Source organism: Pseudorca crassidens, chromosome 9, assembly GCF_039906515.1.
Source record: "Pseudorca crassidens isolate mPseCra1 chromosome 9, mPseCra1.hap1, whole genome shotgun sequence".
Lineage (NCBI taxonomy): Eukaryota > Metazoa > Chordata > Mammalia > Artiodactyla > Delphinidae > Pseudorca > Pseudorca crassidens.
The window spans coordinates 93,077,528-93,099,242 of NC_090304.1; the positions used below are offsets into that span (position 1 = coordinate 93,077,528).

A 21,715-nucleotide genomic window follows, 5' to 3' on the forward strand; every position below is an offset into this window, starting at 1 on the left:
CCCAAATCCCAGGGCTAGTAAGTAATACACCTGGGAATCCGCTCCAAGCAGAATGTAGCGTGACACCAACGGCTTACCATTCTTTGATGCGATGAGACCCACTTTGGAAATGCAGTGTCACATCTGCAGAGATTAGGGACCCCAGCCTGGCCCTTAGATGTCTCCCCCGCCCCGGCATCCCTCCTCTTCTCACCATTTTACTGTGGGGACCTGATATGAACACAAGCAGGAGGTTTCCAGCAGACAGGCATTGACTTTGCCTGTCAGGTGCAAAACCATAAACAACACATTTTAAGCAAAGAACACCCCAGCAACCCAATAATGCAGGTCTAAAGCCATTTTGATGTTGGAGGGATACAGTAATACTTTTATGCTTTGTTTAAAGAAATTGTTTCCAGCATATTTGTAGTGAAATCACTCCAAAGAGTTTATTTTGGGTGATTGATTTATAGGAATCCGGCTCACACGCCAGAGGATGACACTTAAATCATATCTTCTTTTCATTTATAATAAGGAACAAAATGATCATATTTTGACAAGTCTGATCATTTTGGGGGTTGAGCAGGTTCCCTCGGTGGGCTCAGTCTATAGCTTGAGGAACTGAGAGAATATTATTATGTCTCATTAAAATCAGCTGCAGCTGCTTCAGCTGGCTGCCCTGGGAAAACAAAGTGATGGACACTTTATCCTGGAGTGGGCTACCTAATGATTGTTAAGAACGGGACAACTGGAAATATCTTGAGTTGCGATTGTCAAACCCAGCTGCCTTGGGTTTGAATTTACAGCAGCAGTCCCTTAAAGAAGACCCTCTCTGTCCCCCACAAAGAGGTGACTTGCCAATTCACAGGTCTTTCTGTGCCCCCCTCCCCCCGCCCATCCCCCCTTGATGCTGCTGCAGGCTCTGATCTCCTGACCCTCTGACCCACAGAGGCCTCACTGCATTCCCAGGCCTAGTGGGAATTTTAATGGCCAGCCATGGCGGTGGTGAGGGTGACATTTGCTGCTTTGGTGCCTGCCTTCTCACTAGATCCAACAAGCCGGGTTGTAGCCCTTGTTTGTTTCCAGATTTACAGCTGCAATAGATGCTGCTTGCATCCCATCCCCAAATCCATGCTGCCACTCCTGTATTTGTACGCAGCTCCTTGGCCGGGCTTTGGGTCCCGCTGAGTCCTGCCCCGCCTGGGAGGGTTTACTTTCTCCTCTGCTTCCCCTGCAAACTGTGGCAGCCAACCTCTTCTGGTCTCTCTCTCCAGCAGGGGCCCGGCCCTCCACCCCTCCCACTTCTTGGGAAGATGAGAGTTCAGTCTGTGACAACCACCGCACAGTGAGAAGACCAGGAACGTTCTCCTGGAACAAAACCTCCCCAAGTTCTCGGGGGCCGTGGAGGTCTGTGTAAGAGGAGTCCAGTGAAAGATCTTCCTTCTCTCATCTCCCTCTTTCATCTTCCCTAATCCCCTCCCCTCAACGTATCTTTCTTTTTCTCTCTGCCCCCAGCCCCCCTCCTCTTTCTATTCACCATCCAGAACAGCCAATTTAGCGGGCGGCCGTATGGCTCCAGCAAAGTCCCTGGGATCAGTGGCTGTAGGGAATGGCGGAGCCAGAAGGGAAAATCAAAGATGAAGTGAGCATTTGGATCTTCCTGAAACGGACTACTCTTCTGCTGAATGGTTCCGGGAGATTAGGGGATGGGGTCTGTTCTTCCTTCCCCCCTGAATCTGATGCACCGCTTTCTCTCCTATGAGGACCTGTAACATGGCCAGTTAGACACTGGTTTCAGCTGTCAAAAAGTTTTCCACCCGCAGCCGTGCTGGGGCTTTGAAGGTGATGTCGGGGTGGTGGACAGGAGGGGGTGAGGAAAAGCCATTTCTGGGACAGACAGAGCTCAATGTCCAAGACCGGAAGATGTATAGGTGGACATGAGCGGGTGTTTATTCCAAACAGGAGGGGCTCAAATGGGAGCAAGAGGGATGAAGCTTAGATGTAAAGAGGAACATGGGTTTTGAAAGTAAGCCAGGATGCCTTTAATAATTGCTATAAGAAGTACATTCTATTCTGTAGTATATTTACTGTTCTAAGAACTTTCTTTTACAATCTCATTTAATCCCTCCAACGACCCTACAAAAGAGGTATGGCTGTTAGATTTCCATTTTACAGCTGAGAAAGCTGAGGGTCCGATAAGTTAAATAACTTTATCCAAGGCTAGCAGCTAGAAAGGGACAGAGTCAGAATTTAGACCCAGGCAATCTGATGCCAGAGCCTGGGCTCCTAACTGCTGCCTTCCAGCTGCCTCCCTGGACAGAGTAGGGAAATGTTGGAGATGGTTCTTCCTGGCCAGGTGGGATACACACCTGGAAGACCAAGAGGTGGGTGAGCGGACTTGGTGGCCTTGTGAGTCTCTGAAGAGTGTGGGATTCTCAGCGACTGTGAGCTTGGCCTTCTCACTGATGCGGCTCCCTCCCTCTCTGCCCTTCCCACGCAGTTTCTCCAAGCTCCATCCATCCCACGAGCTGGGGGGAGGGCTGAAGTGAGAAGGAGAGGTCCTCCTGAGGCCGAGTCCAGCCCTGGATGCCTCTGCCCGCATCTGCTTTGCTCGGGGTGCAGTTGCCTGACTCACATCAGTTACGCTGGGTCACCAGCTGCCAACTGCGGCCAAGGGGTCAGTCACCTTTTCCATCCATCCTCCATCCTGATCTGACTTATCTCGCACAAGGGGTGCCCCCCCGAGCCCGCAGTTTTGGTCCTCCCGGTCTCTTCCTCAGCTTAGTGGGTTTTTTTATCTCGCCCAGGAGTCCTTGTCAGTTTCGAGAGTCCCCCTCTGACCTTTTAATAAACATTTCCTGTGTTATCAGAATATTTCCTAATTCATTCCCTTCTGTCCCTGAAAATCGAAATCCTATTTAATGTCCTTCATTTTCATTTATAAAGACAGATACAAAATAATTATTTCCTATCTCTGTGGTTTCCTTATCTCTTGTCCTAATAATGCCTTCGGCAGACGAACATTTCCCGTCAGTTGAAACAGTGTGTTTGTTTTTTGTTCTTTAAAGAAGAAAAATAAAATGCTTTATTGGGCTTTGTCTCATCTATCTCTTCCCTTTCAGGCTTTCTTGGCCCCCTTCCTCTCTTCCTCTCTGTCTCTCCCTGGGTACCTCTCTCTCCTTCTCCAAGTCCCCTCTCCTGCTGCCCAGGCCCTCGCCCAGCCATGCCCGGCTCCCCTCATTTTCCTGTTAGTGCTGCAGTCTCTCTGCAGCCTCACATCTGAATTTCATCAGCCCCTGAGCCTGCCTGTAAGCTCAAGTCCCCCAGCTAGTAAAATTGGTTTGGATGAGCAGACGCAGTTTCAAAAAGAAACATTCTTTGGTTTCCTCTCATGAAAACTAGTGAGCAGAGAATTCACGGTTCTCTTCTCTGGGCGTCTCTTTGAAGTTTTTGATTGAAAGGAGAAGGGATGAAAAGGGATGGGGTGGCGGGGGATAGTGGTGGGCATAAGGATTCCAGATTTAAGCAGCAACTCTGAGGCTGGGGACCCAGACTTCCAGCAACCCTCTCTGTTCGCTGCCATTTGGGTTGGGGCAACACTGTTATTTTTGGCCGTTCTGTATTTGATCCAGTCTTTCCCCCTCCTCTCTTTTATTTTGGGGTAAAATTCAACACACAATTTAAGTCTGGGGTTTGGGAGAAAGTCGTCAATGGAAGCAGCTGATTTTATGGGGATTGGTCATGTTCTTGGAAGAGTTGTTCAAACCCAACCATTGGTGCTGGCTGAGCGACTTCCATATATTAGCTCCAAAAGTGATCACATTTACTGTCACAGCCATTCTGTAACTAGGTGCCTTTGTTACCCTATTTTACCCACGAGGAAACTGAGGCTCAGAGAGCGAAGTAACCTGCTCCCGGCACTTGGCCAGCAATGGTACAGCCGGGCTCAGAACCCAGGTCTGCCCGACTCCATGGCCTGTCCTCCCAACTCCGGTATCTTCTTTCTTCATGCCCTCTGTCCTCGAACACCCAGGCCTTCAAGAGTAAAACAGTGCTGTCACTCTTCCAGCTTTAAAGTCTTTGTCAAGGTCAAGAAGGAACTCAGAAGAGCTCTTTGTCAAGGTATCTAATGGAGGCACCCGGAGCGCTTTTATCATTCACGGGGAATGCGGTTACAAGACACAGAAAGGAAACCTCAAGAGAAAAATGTTTGAAAGCCTGGTGGTAGGGAGAGGTCAAGGACTGCTGGACGGGCACCAGAGATATTCTCTAAACCAAACCCCTTCATTTTATAGTCAAGGAGACTGAGGCCTAGGAGGGGCGGGTCTGACCCTTCCCTTCACTTGGCTCAGCAGTGAAACACACTGATCTAGCCGTGGCCCCCAGACAGCTCTACTCGACCTTCTGGGAAGCTGGGTGGGGATCGGCTGAGGGAGGCCAGGGAATTGGACATCTTCCTCTGTAAGACCCAGACTTAGGAATCAAAGAGGTTTAAGGAGGCCAGAACTGGCCAGAAGCTTCTGGATAAAGAAGGAGCAGTCGGGCTTCCCTGGTGGTGCAGTGGTTGAGAGTCCGCCTGCCGATGCAGGGGACGCGGGTTCGTGCCCCAGTCCAGGAAGATCTCACATGCCGTGGAGCAGCTGGGCCAGTGAGCCATGGCCGCTGAGCCTGTGCGTCCGGAGCCTGTGCTCCGCAACGGGAGAGGCCACAGCAGTGAGAGGCCCGCGTACTGCAAAAAAAAAAAAAAAGAAGGAGCAGTCATGAGGCTGACACTCCCCTAGACAACAAAACTCTGAAAGAGGCAGGCATCCTTGAGGCCCCAGCTCCTACTGGAGGATCCTTTTCTGGTCAGTGGATTAGGCTAACCAACCAGTGCTGTCTTTCTTCTGGCTCCCTGGAAGGTCCTGGCCTGGGGGACCAGGTTGCGCATGTACTTGGACTCGGTGAGATGCATACAAACTTTACAAAATGTCATCAATACAGTCTGTGCAACTCAGGCCAGAGGGCAGGAAGGATAACATCAGCAAGGAGGGTCCCCTAGCTGGAGACTCTCTGTAAAGCAGTGTTGTTAATCAAACAACTGTTTCATAGAATGGGTCACGCAAATCCCAAACCTCGCCAATTGAGATAGCATCTTCCAGTTGATGTAACCAGCAAAGAGAAGCATATTAAACCACTGGTATTTGGTGCAGCCACTATGGAAAACAGTATGGAGGTTCCTTAAAAAACTAAAAATAGAGCTACCATAGGGTTCAGCAGTCCCATTCCTGGGACTATATCCAGAAAAGATAAAAACTCTAATTCGAAAAGATACATGCACCCCAATGTTCATAGCAGCACTATTTAAATACAATAACCAAGACTTGGAAGCAACCTAAATGTCCATTGACAGAGGAATGGGTAAGGAGGATGTGGTACATATCTACAATGGAATACTACTCAGCCATAAAAAAGAACGGAATAATGCCATTTGCAGCAACATGGATGGACCTAGAGATTATCATACTAAGTGAGGTAAGTCAGACAGAGAAAGAGAAAAACTGTATGACATCACCTACATGTGGACTCTAAAAAAATGATACAGATGAACTTATTTACAAAACAGAAAGAGACTCCCAGACATAGAAAACAAACTTATAGTTACCAAAGGGGAAGGGAAGCGGGGAGAGGGATAAATTAGGAATTTGTAACTGAATCACTTCACTGTACACCTGAAACTAACACATTGTAAATCAACTATACTTCAATTAAAAAAAAATACCCATCAGTATAACTGGCTTGAAATGGGGCCATGAAGGAATGGGGCTCCAGGACAACTATGGTTTGGTGGGTGTGTGAGTTGCTAGTGATGGGGAAGATGGTGGATTTTGAAACGATCTGAACATAGGTTATCTCACTGGGGGATCAGGACTTTGGAGGATGGGGGGAAGAGTGGGAGAAGGCTGGGGAAGGGAAGCACAATCCTGAAACGTGGCCTCCTAGACACACAAGAAACTTTGCCAATCTCACGTTGTTCCGGACAGCTGCTCTGGGGTGAAGGGAGACCTTGCAGAGTCTAGAGGAGTGAAAACCTGGTCTGGCAATTCCCAGAGCTGAGTTCTGCTCCCATAGCTGCCTCTCTGACCTTCAGTTTCTGGTCCCATAAAATGAGGGTGTGTGGCTATCAGTATTTTCCAAACTTCAATTTATTCAAGTACTATTTTTATGAGGAGTTTTGTCAGATCTTTAAATATGTTTCTTTCAATTGGCTTACTAAAAATTTTTCCTCGCTCTAAACATACTATGCAAAATACCCGGGTTTGGTGAGCAAGTCATATGTTTTTCTAATGTAGATTAAAGTAAACTTAACTATTAATTTTCTTTAAGGCTCATCTGTATATCATCTAAATTACCTTTTGTCCTACCCTCTGAGGAACTCTGGGCTGAGCGATGGCAGACCCCGTCCATCTCTGCGATGCCATGATGCATTACATGGGGGAATACTTTCCTTTCCCTTTCTAAATGGAGGACAAGATTTGCAGAAGCTTTGAGTCCCTGTTGGGAAAGAGAAGACAATCTGCATGTTTCACGGTTGCTGAAGCCAAATTCTGGAAGGAATGACAAAGTCATTGCTAATTGCAGCCAATTATTCTATTGGGTGGTACTAGTAAGGAAAATGACTTCAAGTCTAGAGTTGTCTTGGAAAGAATTACCATACTGGTAAATAATTTTGATTTGAGTAATTTTTAATGCTAACATTTGCTACAAGTACTTAGAGAATTTTTTAAAAATGCCTTCACTGGAGCTTATTAAGGCGGTTTTGTAATTAATGACCCACCAGTCATACCTGTAATTTTGGGTATAAAAAAGAAACATTAACTATGTGTGTTTTTTTTTCTTTTTCTGAAGAGTAGAATTATCTTCTCTCAGCCCCCCAGGGCCTGAGAGCACCCACTGGAAGGTGCCCTAGGTTATTATTCATCCTTTGTTCTAAAGAAACAGAAATTCGTCATGGTTGACTGTGCGCTGTGTATTTCCAACTGGGTCTCTAATCCCTTCTGTGTCTTTTCCTGGCCATGAGAGAGGGGTTGGTTCCTTCCCTTTACTCTGTGACTCAATTTCATCACCTATGAAATGAATACAAAGTGAAATGGCCTGAGGACTGTTACACTTAATCACTGTGACTGTGTATGTACATATATATATATACTGTACACATGTACGTACATATGTACAGTAAGGAGGTGCTGCATCTTTAAGCAAATACTCGTACTAAACTGCTTAGAATAATTTTATTAATTTATCCTTTCATTTATTCTCATTCATTAAGTACCTTTTAAACGCTATCATTCATCATTTAGTCTATCCGTCTATCCATTGAGCTACATTTTCAACATACATTCATCAAGTATCACTTACATGCTCTGCCCTGAGGGGAGATACAAAAGAGGTGTAAGAGAGAGTTCCTGCCCTTCAGGGCCTTGGAATACATTTGTCAAAAAGATATTGACAGATGATCGTTCACTAGCCATGCGACCTCGTGGGAGCCAATGATTTCATGAATGATGCTGAGTGTAAACATTCTAAGAAGTAACTGTTTTAAGAATTCAGAGAAGGGGAGAAAGATCTTTGTAGGGTGCTGGGTTCAAAAAGCATTGGGGGAGGAGGGGAGACTTGGGCAAGGTATTAAATGATGAATTGTGTTTGGGTTGGCAGAGAAGAGAGCAAAGGGTAAGAATCGGCATTTAAGATAATCAGCTCTGCCATTCACTTGCTGTGGGACTTATGGCAAATCTCTTAACCTCTCTGGTCCTCGACGTTTTCCTCTGTAAAATGGGGGATTGGACTGGTTGCTTCAAAATTTTATGATCCAGGAAAATCTAGACAGGGGAAGCGCATGAGTGGTTTCGGTAACACAGGGGAAAGGCTTATGACCTTTGAAAGACATTATCTGATTTTCCCAGAGTGACTGTTCTGCATCAGAAAGAATGGGCTGTGTTTGGACTGGAGACCGTAGCCTGGAGGTCTGATCTGGATTCCCCTGGACTGGAAGAAACACAGTCTCATTGTCTTTGCCAACAACTGCCTGTGGCAAATTCAGTACCCTGCTTGATGCAGCATTTGGAGGAAATTTTTCCATGAAAACAAAAGTTTTTGCTTAACTATTCAGCACACTCATGCGTTTAAAAATACTGTCCACTCTCTAACTAGCTGCCTTTTTCACAAAGCTTTTTGGCTCCCAAGGAGCTGGGCCTCCATTGTCTAAGGCTTCCTTATAAAGAACTCGGGGGCCAGGCATAATCCCAGATGTCCCCGCGCTTAGAGACAAGCTTCCCCAGGCAGAAAGAGGTGTCTAACGTGCCTTTCTGTAGAGATGTGACGAAGGCACAGCCAAGCTCCCTGGGGGCTGGTGTAGGCAGAGTGTGAATGGGGGTGAAATGATAAGACAAGGTCATTTGCCCAAATGTGGATGGTGAGTTTTAGGGCATCAGAGAAGACTTTCTCCATGCTGCCTCTTGATCCAACTGTATTTATCCATTCATCTAAGATCCATTCATCTCGCCATCCATCTAAAATATACGCATTAAAAAATAATAAAAAATAAATAAAAATAAAATATACGCATTGCCTACTTGCTGCCCCACGCTGTTCTAGTTCCTGAGACCGCCACGTATGGAGAAGAATCAGTATAGGACAATTTTCAGGGGAAACTGGAAATTTTCTAATGGCCTAGAGGAAACTTTATAATTTTTGCCTTACCCCAATTTAATATCTTTGATTTCTTTCATGCTTTCTAGTGGTATGGCATTTAGGGTGTTTGTCTCAACTGATGGAGGTTTCCATCTTGAGGAGAGATCATATCTCAGCTCTCAGAGGGCAGAACAATGTCTGTATTGCTCACTTCATACACAGGTCAGCCCAGCATTAGATCAGCAGAAGCCCAAAGATGGAAAGATTTGGATAATGAAAATGCTATTTATCAAAACGGCGGCCCACGTAGATGCCAAATTTACAGCATTTAATGCAGTCACCAGCCTACGTGTGTCCCCTTAATATTCCAGCCTGCTTCCCCAGCCTCCCCGCTGAAGATGCCAGGAATGGTAAGATCAAAAGAAAGAGAGACTGCCTGAAGTTGGAATCGTGAGTCATTGTAGCGTGAAGCCAGAGGGTCATAAGGGAGTGGTACTTTGCTGGTGATCCTGCCAGAGGGTCTTTCCAGCACCACTGATTCACCTTTTCTGGGGAGCTTCCTTCCTTCCAGTAGGGACGGAGGTGTGGGTTTCAATGTTGGGAGGCAGGGCAGGCTTTGAGGAATGGGACCTGCAACCACCTCCAACCTTATGCCACAAAAGGTAGGTCAAGCTTACCACTGGATTTTCATAACTGGAATAGAAGGTGATGAGAAGAAAGTAGCATTAAGAAAGCCTTGAGGGGGACTTCCCTGGTGGCACAGTGGTTAGGAATCCGCCTGTCAATGCAGGGGACACGGGTTTGAACCCTGGTCCGGGAAGATCCCACATGCCGCAGAGCAACTAAGCCCGCGAGCCACAGCTACTGAAGCCCGTGCGCCTAGAGCCCGTGCTCCGCAACAAGAGAAGCCACCGCAGTGAGAAGCCTGAGCACCGCAACGAAGAGTAGCCCCTGCTTGCCGCGACTAGAGATAACCCGCGCGCAGCAACGAAGACCCAATGCAGCCAAAAATAAATAAGAAATAAATAAATTTATTAAAAGAAAGCATTTAAGTAGCTATCTGGTAAGACTTCCTATTAAGGTACCCAAAGAGACTGAGCAATTATTAAATTAGCCATGACTTTTGGTTTCTTCATTTGCTAAGTTGGGATAAGAATACCTATCTTGAAGGTATTTATGATGATGAGTTTTTAAAAGGTAATGTATCTGAAGGCACCTAGCACAGTGGTTGGTACATAATATACACCTAATATTTGTTACTTGAATCTGGATCTGAATCCTAGAGAAGGGAGGAAGACTTCTCAAAGAAGATGAACTCCCATAGCTGGACTATGTCAACTCCTAAGAATATTTTGGCCAATAGGTTACTGCCTTTCAGTGACCCCCCTCATGGACAGTCCATCTTGCAAATGGCTCTTCTGATATTGACTTTGAAAACATAATGATTACCCTGAGCTCCTTTTGGAAACATAAAAGACATAGTGCAAAGAGATCAGAGCCTTCCTCAGATTGCACGATTTGCTTGTGCCAAGAGCCAGGAGGTCTCCTGGGCCCTTAGCACTGAGCCCTGGACATGAGCTACGGTTTCTGAGCAGGCGGGAGAAAATAAAAGCCCAGTATTTTGTCAATAAGTGTCTCAACTCTGTATTGCTAAGTGTATTCTTTCTACTTCCCCATTCCTTTCTTACATTAAAAGGTGAGAGGGCAGAGATTCTCCACCTCCACTAAGGACAGAATAGCAGAGAACAGGCTGACACTATGATTGTGAGGGTATAAGGTAGACGTTGGCAAGAACTTCCAAACAGAAAAGAAGGGATTAAAATTGGCATGCATAGCTGGGGCCGACCCTAGGTTCTTTTTCAGGCACCTGTAAGAATGCGAGAGGCTACCAGCTACTGTCTACATAAAGCGTCTCAGAAGATCACCTTGTAAGATTTCTTCCAGATTCCCTGGAGACTAGCGGGGAAGCAGCTGTCATACTTAACTTAAGAAGCTGCTGACTGTGGTCGGTGTCAGAGGCAGTCCCTTAAAAGGGTACGTTTCATCTCTGCTGCCATTTAGTAAAGGAAGGCACTGGGCTGGGAGATTCACTTGACAAGCCGGGTCAGGAAAGTGGCAGTGTTGATCCCAGGTGGCCAGAAAGCCTCCCAGTTGAAGGTAAACAGAAATGGAGATAGACCAAGGGGTGAGAGGTCACTGCATTAGGAGGCTGATGAGACCAGTTGTCTTCTGGGGTGTCTGGAGGCGGGGAGGCTGTTGTGATTGGTCTCAGCCTCAGGATCGGGGGAGGGGTGAGGGGGGCAAAGGACAAGTGCAGGAGGATGGAGGAAGGAGACCCCAGAAAGAGTGGGAAAGGGGCATCTCCAGCCCAGAAGCTATTTCTGCTTGTAGCACGGGTACTGCTAGCTTTGGGCAGGTACGCCTTGTGCTGCAATTGTGCCAAATGGAGTTGAGTGGTTGGCTAAAAAAAAAAAAACTCCACGTACTCATTTGCATGTTGTTTTGTATCTCATTTGCATACTATTCACTTAATGTCATATGCACACAACTTCCCAGCTCTTGCTTCTTCCCCTCCCCAACCACCACGAAGCTCCTGCATCTCCTTCCTTTCTCAACACCTCTGTTCCCATTTTTTCTCCCCAATTTGTACCCTTCTTCCTTCAAAGTGGTAAGTAGAGCACAGGCTTTGGAGCTGGGTAGTCCTGCCCTCTAACACAGCATCCTCTATTTATCTACCTTTAGAGCTTCGGCAAATCTGTAATCTCTCCTATTCTCATCTGTAAAATGGGAACCGTTAACACCTACATCTCAGAGCTGTTGCAAAGAATGAATTTAATAAGGTCAGCAAAAAAGCAGCTGGCCCTACGGTAGGAACCTGACACTTTATTGATGCCCTTCACATCAAGTCAGGAAAATTTTAAGGCTCTGGAATCCCTACTTGGTGTTTTCCTTGGAATTTACGGATAAGCTGGTTGCTTCTTCAAGATCTCTTCTTTCTTGGTCACGTGTCCAAGCTGCATATAGAGCCCGGGCAACGGAAGGAGAAACAGTGTCAGCACCGGTGCCCTTTCTGGGATTTTCCAGCATCCTCTAAGTGAGGACTTTCTCATTTGTCTTCCCCAGAGCCCAAAGCCGAGAATGCCCTGGTTGCTAATCCCCGGGCGGGCTTGCTTCCTCTGCATCTGCTCTCCAAGCCTCACATCAGCTTGATCCCCAAAGCCGGAGGGCACATCCCCAAATCCCTGGCTCTACCGGTGTCCCTAATCAGGCCACCTGTCCCACATGAAGATGCCTGGGTCAGCTCCTGAGAGCCTCTCGCCTCTTTATCCAAACAGCATCCTGGCTTCTCTTCAGGCATTAGATTCCAAGTTTATATTTTGCGAGATGCATAGTGAAGAGAGAACGATTCAATCTCCCCTCTGCATCCTGAGGAGTCACTTCTGTGAAACTCCCTACAAATCCCCATCACTTTCAGTCAGCCATTTCTGTTTCACCTTTCTCTCCAAAGTGAGGACGAGGGGTTCAATTGTAAAGTAATAAGAAGAACTAACACTCGGGTAGCATTTACCATGTGTCAACACTGTTCTAAGTGTTCTGTGGATATTGTCTCATTTAATCCCCACGACAACCCTATGGAGTCACTATCATTATTATCTCCATTTTATAGATGAGATGACAACTTGTTCCGCAAGGGAGGGTGGAGCCAGGATTCTAATCTGGGCAGCCAACTCCAAAGTCCATTCTCTTGACTGTTATAATCAATCAACAATATGGGAGATGTGTGCAGAATGAAAAGTAATTCTTGATACTTTTTCCAAATTTTTGGAATCAGAAAGAGCAGACTCTTGTTGTAGTAAGTGAGATTAGGTAAGACATCAGGTAGAACTACCTGTTTCAAAGAGTTAACAGTGGGGCCAACACCATCATATGTGTGGGCTACATGGTACCAGATGGTGGCTATCTTGGAGTCTCTGAAAACCTTGTGTTTGTAAGCATGGAGGAGGGGTGGTATCTATTGAGGGAGATGTTGAGGTTGAGGAGAGGATTAAGGACTGCTGAAAGGTGACCAGAGAATCAATCAGTCAGTCAATCAGTGGATTAATCAATATTTGTTGAGTATTCAGTAGAAGGTACTTAAGTAAAAACTCGCTAAGAATCACTTCTGTGCAAAGCCCTGTGCTAGGCACAGAGGATGGATGCGCCGGGTCACTTATTGGGTCCTTTCTGGGTTCAGAAGACCATAAAGCCTCATTGTTTGGACGCACAGGGCAGATTCCACTGCCTTTTCTTTGCACTCTGGTTTATGCCATCATGTGGTCCAGATCTCTGTCCACACCTGCTCAGGACCAAAAGCCCCTGCCCCTGGGCTGGGACAGCCCACATGCTCTGGAATCTCTCCAAACCTGCTCCCAGAACTCTGCCCCAGAGGGTTTGCCTGGAACTATGTCACTGATTCACTGGCCTGTGAAGACTTCTTCCTCCGAGGGCAGCCCTGAATCTTGTCTAGTTGGTTCCTAGGAGGGTGGAGCATCAGTTCTTTCTCTTTTTTTAATTAATTAATTTATTTTATTTTTGGCTGTGTTGGGTCTTCGTTGCTGCCCACGGGCTTTCTCTAGTTGCGGTGAGCGGGGGTTACTCTTTGCTGCGGTGCACGGGCTTCTCATTGCGGTGGCTTCTCTTGTTGTGGAGCACGGGCTCTAGGAGTGCGGGCTTCAGTAGTTGTGGCCCGCGGGCTCAGTAGTTGTGGCTCGCAGGCCCAGTAGTTGTGGCACACGGGCTCAGTTGTTCTGATGCATGTTGGATCTTCCTGGACCAGGGCTCGAACCCGTGTCCCCTGAATTGGTAGGCAGATTCTTAACCACTGCACCACCAGGGAAGTCCCAAGTTCTTTCTGATCCTATCATCTGATCATAAGTTTGCAGGGGAGTCGCTCATTCACTTGGCCATTGAGTCGCATATTCTACAAACAGTTATTAATAATCTCGTATGTGACAAGCCCTGTGCTGGAGCCCAGGAATGTAGGGATCAAAGAATTCTGTCTGTTCCTGCTCCCCAGAGCTTACTGTTAGCCAGGGAGACAGACAACTTCAGAACAGGTTGTACCATATCCCTGAGATCCATCCTGGGTTAGGGGGACAAGCTCAAAAATCTGTCCCTTTATCAAGGTCCCTCACTGATACTGTATTTTTAGTTTGGCTGCATTTGCCATCCATCATGCTAATTAATTAATTAATTAATTGCATTTTATTTTATATTCTGGGAGTTTGGGTGTTTTGAAGGCAAAATGCAAATGTATGCAAATCAGCCCACAAATTTATGCAACGACAACATGGAAATTTGTCCCCAGATTTCCTGGGAAAAAAATCTGGAGGCCTTAGCCAGTCCCTCAGCAGGCTGCCTGTCCCCAGGCCTGTCCTATCTTCCCTTTTGTTTGGGTTCTTAATCTGCGCTGGGCTCCCTGCCTGGCCTCCCTGAGGTCAGTAATGCAGGTGGGCAGGCGGCAGCCTGGCTATCCATTATCCCACAACCTCTCAGCTTCCCGAGCCACCAAAAAACTCTCCCTGTAATCAGCTTTCATGTGAAACAGTCAAGAGATTTCCTACCACTTTCCCCTCTGACCAGGTCTCGTAGACCACCCAGATGCTGAGTTTCAGGCTTAGAGCTTGGTTTGACTAAGGTATTTAATGGAAGCGGTTGGCAATGTCTGCTTGCTCTTACTGAAAAATAAATTCAAACCATTTTATTGACCATCTTCTGTGCGCAGAGCCTTGGTTTCCCCCAGGGGGCTGGGGGATGATGTTTAGGGCTGGGGAAGGTCAGCGTTGGGAGGGTTGCAGAGACACTTTGGCTTTGCGAGGTAAGGCTGCCCAGTGGGTGTCACAGTGATAAACAGCCTGTCTCCTGCTCTGGACAGGAAACCTCATGGAAGCAGCATGTTGGGAGGAGGGGCTGTGAGGACAGAGGCTGATGGGGACAGCACCAGAGGAGGGTCGGCTTCGTCAACCTGCAGAGTGTCAACGGGTAGTCTGGCTCCGCAGAGACGGAGAGCAATGGGAACTTGCCAAAGCAGGCTCAGTGCAGCCAGGGTTGGACAGGACAGCGGGAGGAAGGCTGGCCCGAGGGATGAGCTGATTACCTCCTCATCTACGCCCCTCTCACCAGGAGAGGGAGGACGTGGCACTACGGCCAGGTCTTTGCTTGGGCACACGTAATCTCGAATGCCATCAACTGATCAAGTGTGGCCAGACCCTCGTGAAAATGTGTAAGCTGAAGAGTGCCTGAAGGATTTGACTCAGACTGAAAGTGAAGAACTTGCAGAGGGTGGGCATACTGAGACACTAAGAACAGGTGACTAAGAGAGGATGTGAAATCTCCTTTTCTTGGAGAGCCTTTGAAACAAGTTCAGAACCCACTTTTTTGTGTGGGGGAGGAGGCACAGTTCTGTCTGGAGGCAGGGGAACGGACTAGATGACTTCTGGCAGTCCAGGGAGGCTAAGGGTAGATCTACCGCAGTCGATACACATCGGCATCAACTTGCTGCCCAGGTGTGGCCATCCCCAGGGACACAGAGTTTAGTCTCTCTCGTTCTCTTTCCCTCCCTCCTTACTATGATTGTCTCAACAGCTCAGTGGGTCAAACTATCCCCTCCAGTGTGAGTTGGAGCCCCGTTTCATCCGCTCGCTCATGCCATCTCCTTTCTGTGTGTGGACGCAGAACCTCTCCCGTCTCTGGGGGAGCTCCCCTTCAGGCCAGCCATGCTGGGCAGCCTCGTTGCCATTCCAGCCAGAACCTGGATCTCAGCCCTCCGGAGGGGCACAGGGCAGCGTTCTGGCAAGCAAGCATGTCAGAGCGGCTCTGGCGTTTCCCTAGAACAATTCAAATTGCTTTTTTTACACCTCACTGCACTATGCCAACCCTGATTCACATTATTTGTGCACTCGCTAAGTGTACATTATCTGATCCGTCACCCTGTAAAATGCTGCAACAGGAATCTGTGGCTCCTGTCTGCTGCTGACTGTGGGTCAGGCACAGGAGTCTCCGTACACATATTTTTGCAAAATGGGAAGGGAGGAATAAACCCAATGCCACCGACAATAATACCCCACTAGAGCCAGGGGCCAGGAGAGAAAGTGCATGACTCCTGCCCAGGTAACTTAGAGGCTCCTGGAAGAGACGGTTCAACCTGAAAGATCCAGCACCTTTCCTTCCCGTGGCCTCCTTTCTGTATCACATTATTTAACAGGAAGAGACAAAGCAGGAGGGGAAATAAGGCTTTGAACCTAGCTATGCAGATTTCCTCTGACTGGAGCTAACGGGTCTGGGGAGAGCTGGAGGCAAGAGGTAAAGTGAGGGTGGGCTTGTGCGGGTGGGCAAGAGGGACAACACTTCCTGTCCGCAGCTCCTCAGCTTCCCTCAGGGGTGAATAGGGCTCCCTGTCTCGCTCAGCCCAAGGTACTCGGCAAACTGATCAAAGATCCGAGTCCTTCCATTCTGGGTCAGCTTGGGGCTTTGCTAACCGGCTGCCAGGTTCTCCTACCAAGCCTTCAAGACAGCTTACCTCTAGGAAGCCCAAGCCTTTTAGAGTTATTAGAAAATGGATGGATTTACACAAACGAACCTATCTATGAAACAGAAAGAGACTCACAGACATAGAGAACAGACTTGTGGTTGCCAAAGGGGAGGGGGTTGGGGGGAGGGATGGAGTGGGAAGTTAGGTTAGCAGATGTAAGCTATTATATATGGAGTGGATAAACAGCAAGGTCCTGCTGTATAGCACAGGGAACTATATTCAATATCCTGTGATAAACCATAATGGAAAAGAATATTTAAAAAAGAAGATATATATATATATATATATATAAAAAACTGAATCACTTTGTGGTACAGCAGAAATTAACACAACATTGTAAATCAACTATACTTCAACACACACACACACACACAAAGAAAATGGATGGATTCCTACTTTTGACCAGATACTCCACCCTTCCGCTCATTTCCCTTACAATCTGGGTGAATGGGACACTTTTTGGTTCCTAGAGATCACACTCTGTCCCAGATGGTCACTGGAACGTTGGTAACCCATCCCAGTTGAAGACCAGGGTCTGATTTCTCAATGGGAACAGCTAGGATCTTCTGTGGATGGACTGAGAGCCCCAGTTCACCTCTGAACGCGGATCCCTCTCTCTGCGTGGGCAACTTCAGGATCATCTTCACATTCAAGATGGTGACTCTCTCTGCAAGAGTCCGGGTTTCCTGCACCATCTCAGCCCTGAGTTTAATTCACCACCTGTCTATGGAGAGCACACAGGTACCTGAGCCTGTCCCAGGGCCTGTGGCGTGGAGGAAACAGAACAAGAAAAAGACTTGGTTCCTGCCCTGGGGTTGATTATGATCTGGTTGGATTGACAAATAGCTACCTTGCCCAGCTGTTCCTGATTTGGCTTCTGCCCCAGGGCTCCTGAAGGGCATTTTGCAGCCGTGAAGCCCAGGGGTTGCCCAGCTGAGATCCGTATTTTCTTCCTTTTGGCAGGTGCCAGCAGTTTCTACATGGGAGCTCACATCTCAGTGAAAACAGGAAGTCGGACGCCTCACTGACAGCGCATTTTCTCAGCCTTCATTCTGGGGAAAGGCGACTTTGTGTTCCAGCTGCCATATTGTAGCTGCAACCCCCGATGCACCATCAATTAAACACAGTCATAACTATGCATGGGAAAGAAGCCACAGATAATAGGCTTCCATTAGATTAAGTGGTTATATGAATAAAAAAATAAAACCTATACTTCGGCTAATTAAACTCACTCACCGTCTGATTAAGATGTGTCGTGAGACCGTGGAAAAGTACCAACCACTAACTGTAGGTAATCTGGCACAGGTGGGAATTAATAGTCTATTCCCTGGCATGGAGATAATGGATCTCCGTAGAGGCTCCTCAGAGCCATTAATAAAATGGACAGTCCCCAAACAGCTGGTTCCTTATGCCGGGGTCAGGGCAGGCCGTGCTCCGAGTAAAAATAGCTTCTCAATTCCATTCCACCTACTGAGATCACCTGCTGAGGAGGAGCAGACACGCTGACCTCTTGAGATGCCATCAGATTTAAGGTTCCACTGCAGTTGTAGACCTGCGGTCTGGACCCAAGTGAGTGGAAGAGGAATTGTGACCCAACTGTGACCCAAGAATATGGAGTTAGGACCAGCTGCCCTGCCTTGTAGGGCTTTCTGTGCCAGACCAGAGTACTTCAAGGTAACTAGGAACCAAAGCAGTGGGTGTCTGGGAAGGTAGATGCCCATTCCTGGGAGCTGCACTCTGCAGGGGGTGGGGCTTGGGTTACCATGGGAACCAGGCCTAAACCCAGGTATAGGCCCAGAGGGGGCCCTGGTTGACACAGCCCATGGTTGCTGTTTTGGGGGCTGAGAATCCAGGGCAAACCCCAGAAATGACCTGGGAGAAGCAGCTGTGGGGAGAAAGATGAGGGTGTCCGCTGGGCGGGGAGCGAGGTGGGGCTCTGAGGGCCAGGAGCCGGCTGCTCAGAGCTCTCACAGACAGAGTGTGTCCGATGCCCGTTTAGCAGCTACTCTGGAGCCGTCTCTGCCCTTTGGAGCAGCTGCGAGGAGAGCATCGGGCCTTGCCTTCTAATTACCACTAATTGGGTAAATGCTGAGATGATCTCTCTCTCCCTTCCCCTTCACTCCCTCCCCCCACAAAGGCAACTGAGAGATACAGAGAGGTCACAAAGAGACTTTTCCAAATGGAGACAGGCAAGCATGACATGGTGTGAATACCAAGCAGGCACTGCCCCGGGGAAGGGAAGAGGAGAGAGGCTTCTGGGAGGCTCTGAGAGAGGAGGGCGGGGACATGGGGCTGGGGGGTGGGGTCTGAGGTCTGGGGGCTCAAGCCACTTCCCCAGCCTGGCTTCCTCTCGCCTCTCCTCTGGAGCAGCAGAGGTGTCTCGCTTAGGTGGGAGGTAACGCAGTCTGTCTTCTGGGGCTCCTTGAAGAGTCCTCCTCTCCGGATCCTTGAACTGGGTCTGTGTGTATGGGGTGGGTTCTTCTGGCAGTCCGGACGGCAGGGTAGGGGCCCTGGCCTGCTCAGGCTGTGTGCAGGGTCACTGTGAGCACCAATGCCGAGCCCCCCAGGGCAGAAACGATAGTGCATCTCCTTTCCCTCAGGCTCTGGGTGGGAGCCATGCCTATGTAAGGACAGACCTAGAAGCTCGTGGATTTTCGGTTAGAGGTAATTAAGTTAGTTTCAAAAAAGGTTTTGTGTTTGTCTTCATTTTTATTTTTACTCGGGATCATATTTTTATCTTCCCCATAGCTTTGTAAAGCTGGGCGGTGACAAGGAAATGGCTATTCCATTTCACCGATGGAAAAACTGACGCCACGAGTGCCTGTTCATTTCCACTTCAGAACCAGGGCAAGCATCCGAATTGTCTGAAGTTCTATGAAATCTACTAAGAATCCATCATGTCCGGGAAAATACTGCTCTGGTTTTAAGTTAGGTGAGGAAAACCTGCTTGTTTCAAAAAATGTATTTGAATAGTACTGAAGGGTTTCAAGTAAAATGTTAATGTCCCAAGCCCATTCTCATCTCCTAGGTCCCACCAGTTATCCTTTGAGAAATTTCCCATTTCCGAATAAACGTGCATGTTTATCTCTCTATATTTTTCTCTTTTCCACAAATTAAAAAGGTACTTTAATATTGTGTTACAACTTTATTTTTTCATTTGCCTGTTATAATTTTATTACTCTTTTACAGTTTACAAAGTGCTTTTGTTCTCACATTAACCCATCAAGGTAAGTGGGATGAGCATTACTGTCTCCAGTTTTCAGACACGGAAACGGATTCAGAGAAGCAAAGTCGCCTGTCCGCTGTTAGGTAGCCGTCAATTGTCGGAGCCAGAACTTGAACGTGGGTTTCCTGGGTTCAGGTCCAGTGCTCTTGGCCCAAACAACAGCAGTGGCAAAGATGGACGCAGAACCTCATAATCACGAGAGCAAACACTCACAGAGCCCTACCGAGGGTGAGGGACTTCTCCATGTTCTCTGTACCTATTATATCATGAAAATCCCACGACTCTGTGAGATGAGCACCATTTTTACCATCCTCGATTCACAGAAAAGGAAAGCAAGTCACAGAGAACTTAAAGATAATGTGCTCAGGCTCACACCCCAAGCGACAAACCCCAGAGTTTGCCTCCAGAGTCCATTCTGCACGTCTACACCACACTGCCACTTAGTCTGTGCCGGATGCTGCTAGATGCTCTTTTATGTATGGTAGCTCATTTCATCCTCACCAAAACCCTGTATCAGTACTAATTAACATTGGACCATGCAACATCTTCACCCATGTCTCAAGCTCAGAAATAAGGAATCTCCCAACAGCACTGGGAAACTTCTAGGGCTATGTGGCCTACCTGGATACCAGATACATCAATCAAAAGCCCCAAAGGAACACCCAGGCAAATTTTACTGATACTAACAATAATACCCACTCTCATTGACTGAGTGCCAGCTCCTTCCCAGGTCTATGCTAGAGGCTTTCCATACACCTCTTTATTTCATAACGTGAAAGGGTTGTCATCCTCATATTACAGATGGAGAACCTAAGGCTCAGAGAGGTTCAGTAACTTTCCCAAGGCCACACAGTAAGTGAAAGAGCCAAGACTGAACGCAGGTCTATCTGATCCTGAAGACTGGCTTTGTTTCTGCTCAACCTATATCTTGTTTTCCGGACTGGTTGGGACTTCAGTATCTCTCTCCTTCCTATTCCAAGGCTTGGGAAAACACCAGGTGCCTGCTTGGGGAGGAGTAGTCAGTGTATGGCCCTAGCCTCTTCTATTCCAGAAGAATAACGGATCCTGCCAGCCTTTCAATGTGCTCCCTACTCTCCTGGAAATGCAGGCCCGCAGGCTATCTGTGTTTATAGGCTGGCTTCGCTGGAGACCTTGCCAGGGTTTGAGCATCTCACTTCCACTCTGAACCCTTAAGGCATTTGAAATGCATGTCTTGACACCGTGCATCGGCCCTGTATTACAACTTAGCATCTGCCTGGGCCCTTGGCATCTGCCCTTCTAGACTGGAGGTGCTGCAGCAGGCACAGCCCAAAGTATGCAGTCCAGCGTGTTGCAAATAATAGGTGCTCAATAAACGAGTCCTCCGGTACCACACCGACTTGAGTTTTCAGGGTCCGACTTTCCTAGGAGGCGCTCCGTGTGTGACAGATTCTTCGAAAGCAGTTTGCATTTAAGGTTCCAGCCTTAACTATTCTTCCTCCTCGTGGCCTGTGTGGGGAAGGGAGGCTTCATGCCAGCTCTCCCCTGCTGCTCCTGGATAGATGCTCGCCTGCTTCCCACCACGTTGCTGTCAGCACCCGACCATCCACTGCAGGGGGTTGCAAAGCTACACGTGAGGAGGGTCTGGTAAGAGCTGAAGGGTTCAGGCCAGGGACACTGCTGTCGTTTGAGTTTCCCAGCATTCTCAGGAGCCAAAGGGTGTGAGGCGAGCAAAGCAAGACAGCCCAGAAATGCAAAGCCTGCCAGTGGTACCTCTGTGTAAATCAACGAACAAAAGTGTGTGTGTAGGTATATATCTCCCAAACACTGGTTTTTGAGGCAGTCCAGATGCAACTTTTCACCGGTTACACTGAGGAAGGGGAGGGCTAGGGTAGAGCTTAATCCCACCGGGGCAGACTCACTGCTATGAAATGTTCTGTAGCTGTGGGGGAGAGGCAGACTGCTCCACTACCAGGGAGGGCTTTGAGGGGACATGGGAAGACTCCCCTGTGGGAGTCGTGATCACCCTACCACCACCGCCAGCCCTGGCAACCACCATCTGCTTTCTGTCTCTGAATTGGACTGCTCTGAGTACCTCATATAAGTGGGATCGTACAGTGTTTGTCCTTTTGTGTCTGGCTTATTTCACTCAGCATAATGTCCTCAAGGTTCATCCATGTCATAACACAAGTCGGAATTCCTATCATTCTTAAGACTGAGTAATATTCCATTGTATGTATAGATGATATTTTGTTTTTCAGTTCATCCATCGATGGACACACAGGTGAAGT

General features: G+C 47.8%; 1 long non-coding RNA gene across 1 annotated transcript in view; it reads left to right on the plus strand.

Annotated features, from left to right (window-relative positions):
* Positions 1-19,311, plus strand: part of LOC137230887 (uncharacterized) — a 74,459-nt gene extending 55,148 nt beyond the window's left edge. The window contains exons 3-4 of the long non-coding RNA XR_010946286.1: positions 17,183-17,893; positions 18,968-19,311. This is a non-coding gene — a long non-coding RNA (uncharacterized lncRNA). The remainder of the gene's footprint in view (positions 1-17,182; positions 17,894-18,967) is intronic.
* Positions 19,312-21,715: the final 2,404 nt, after the last annotated feature.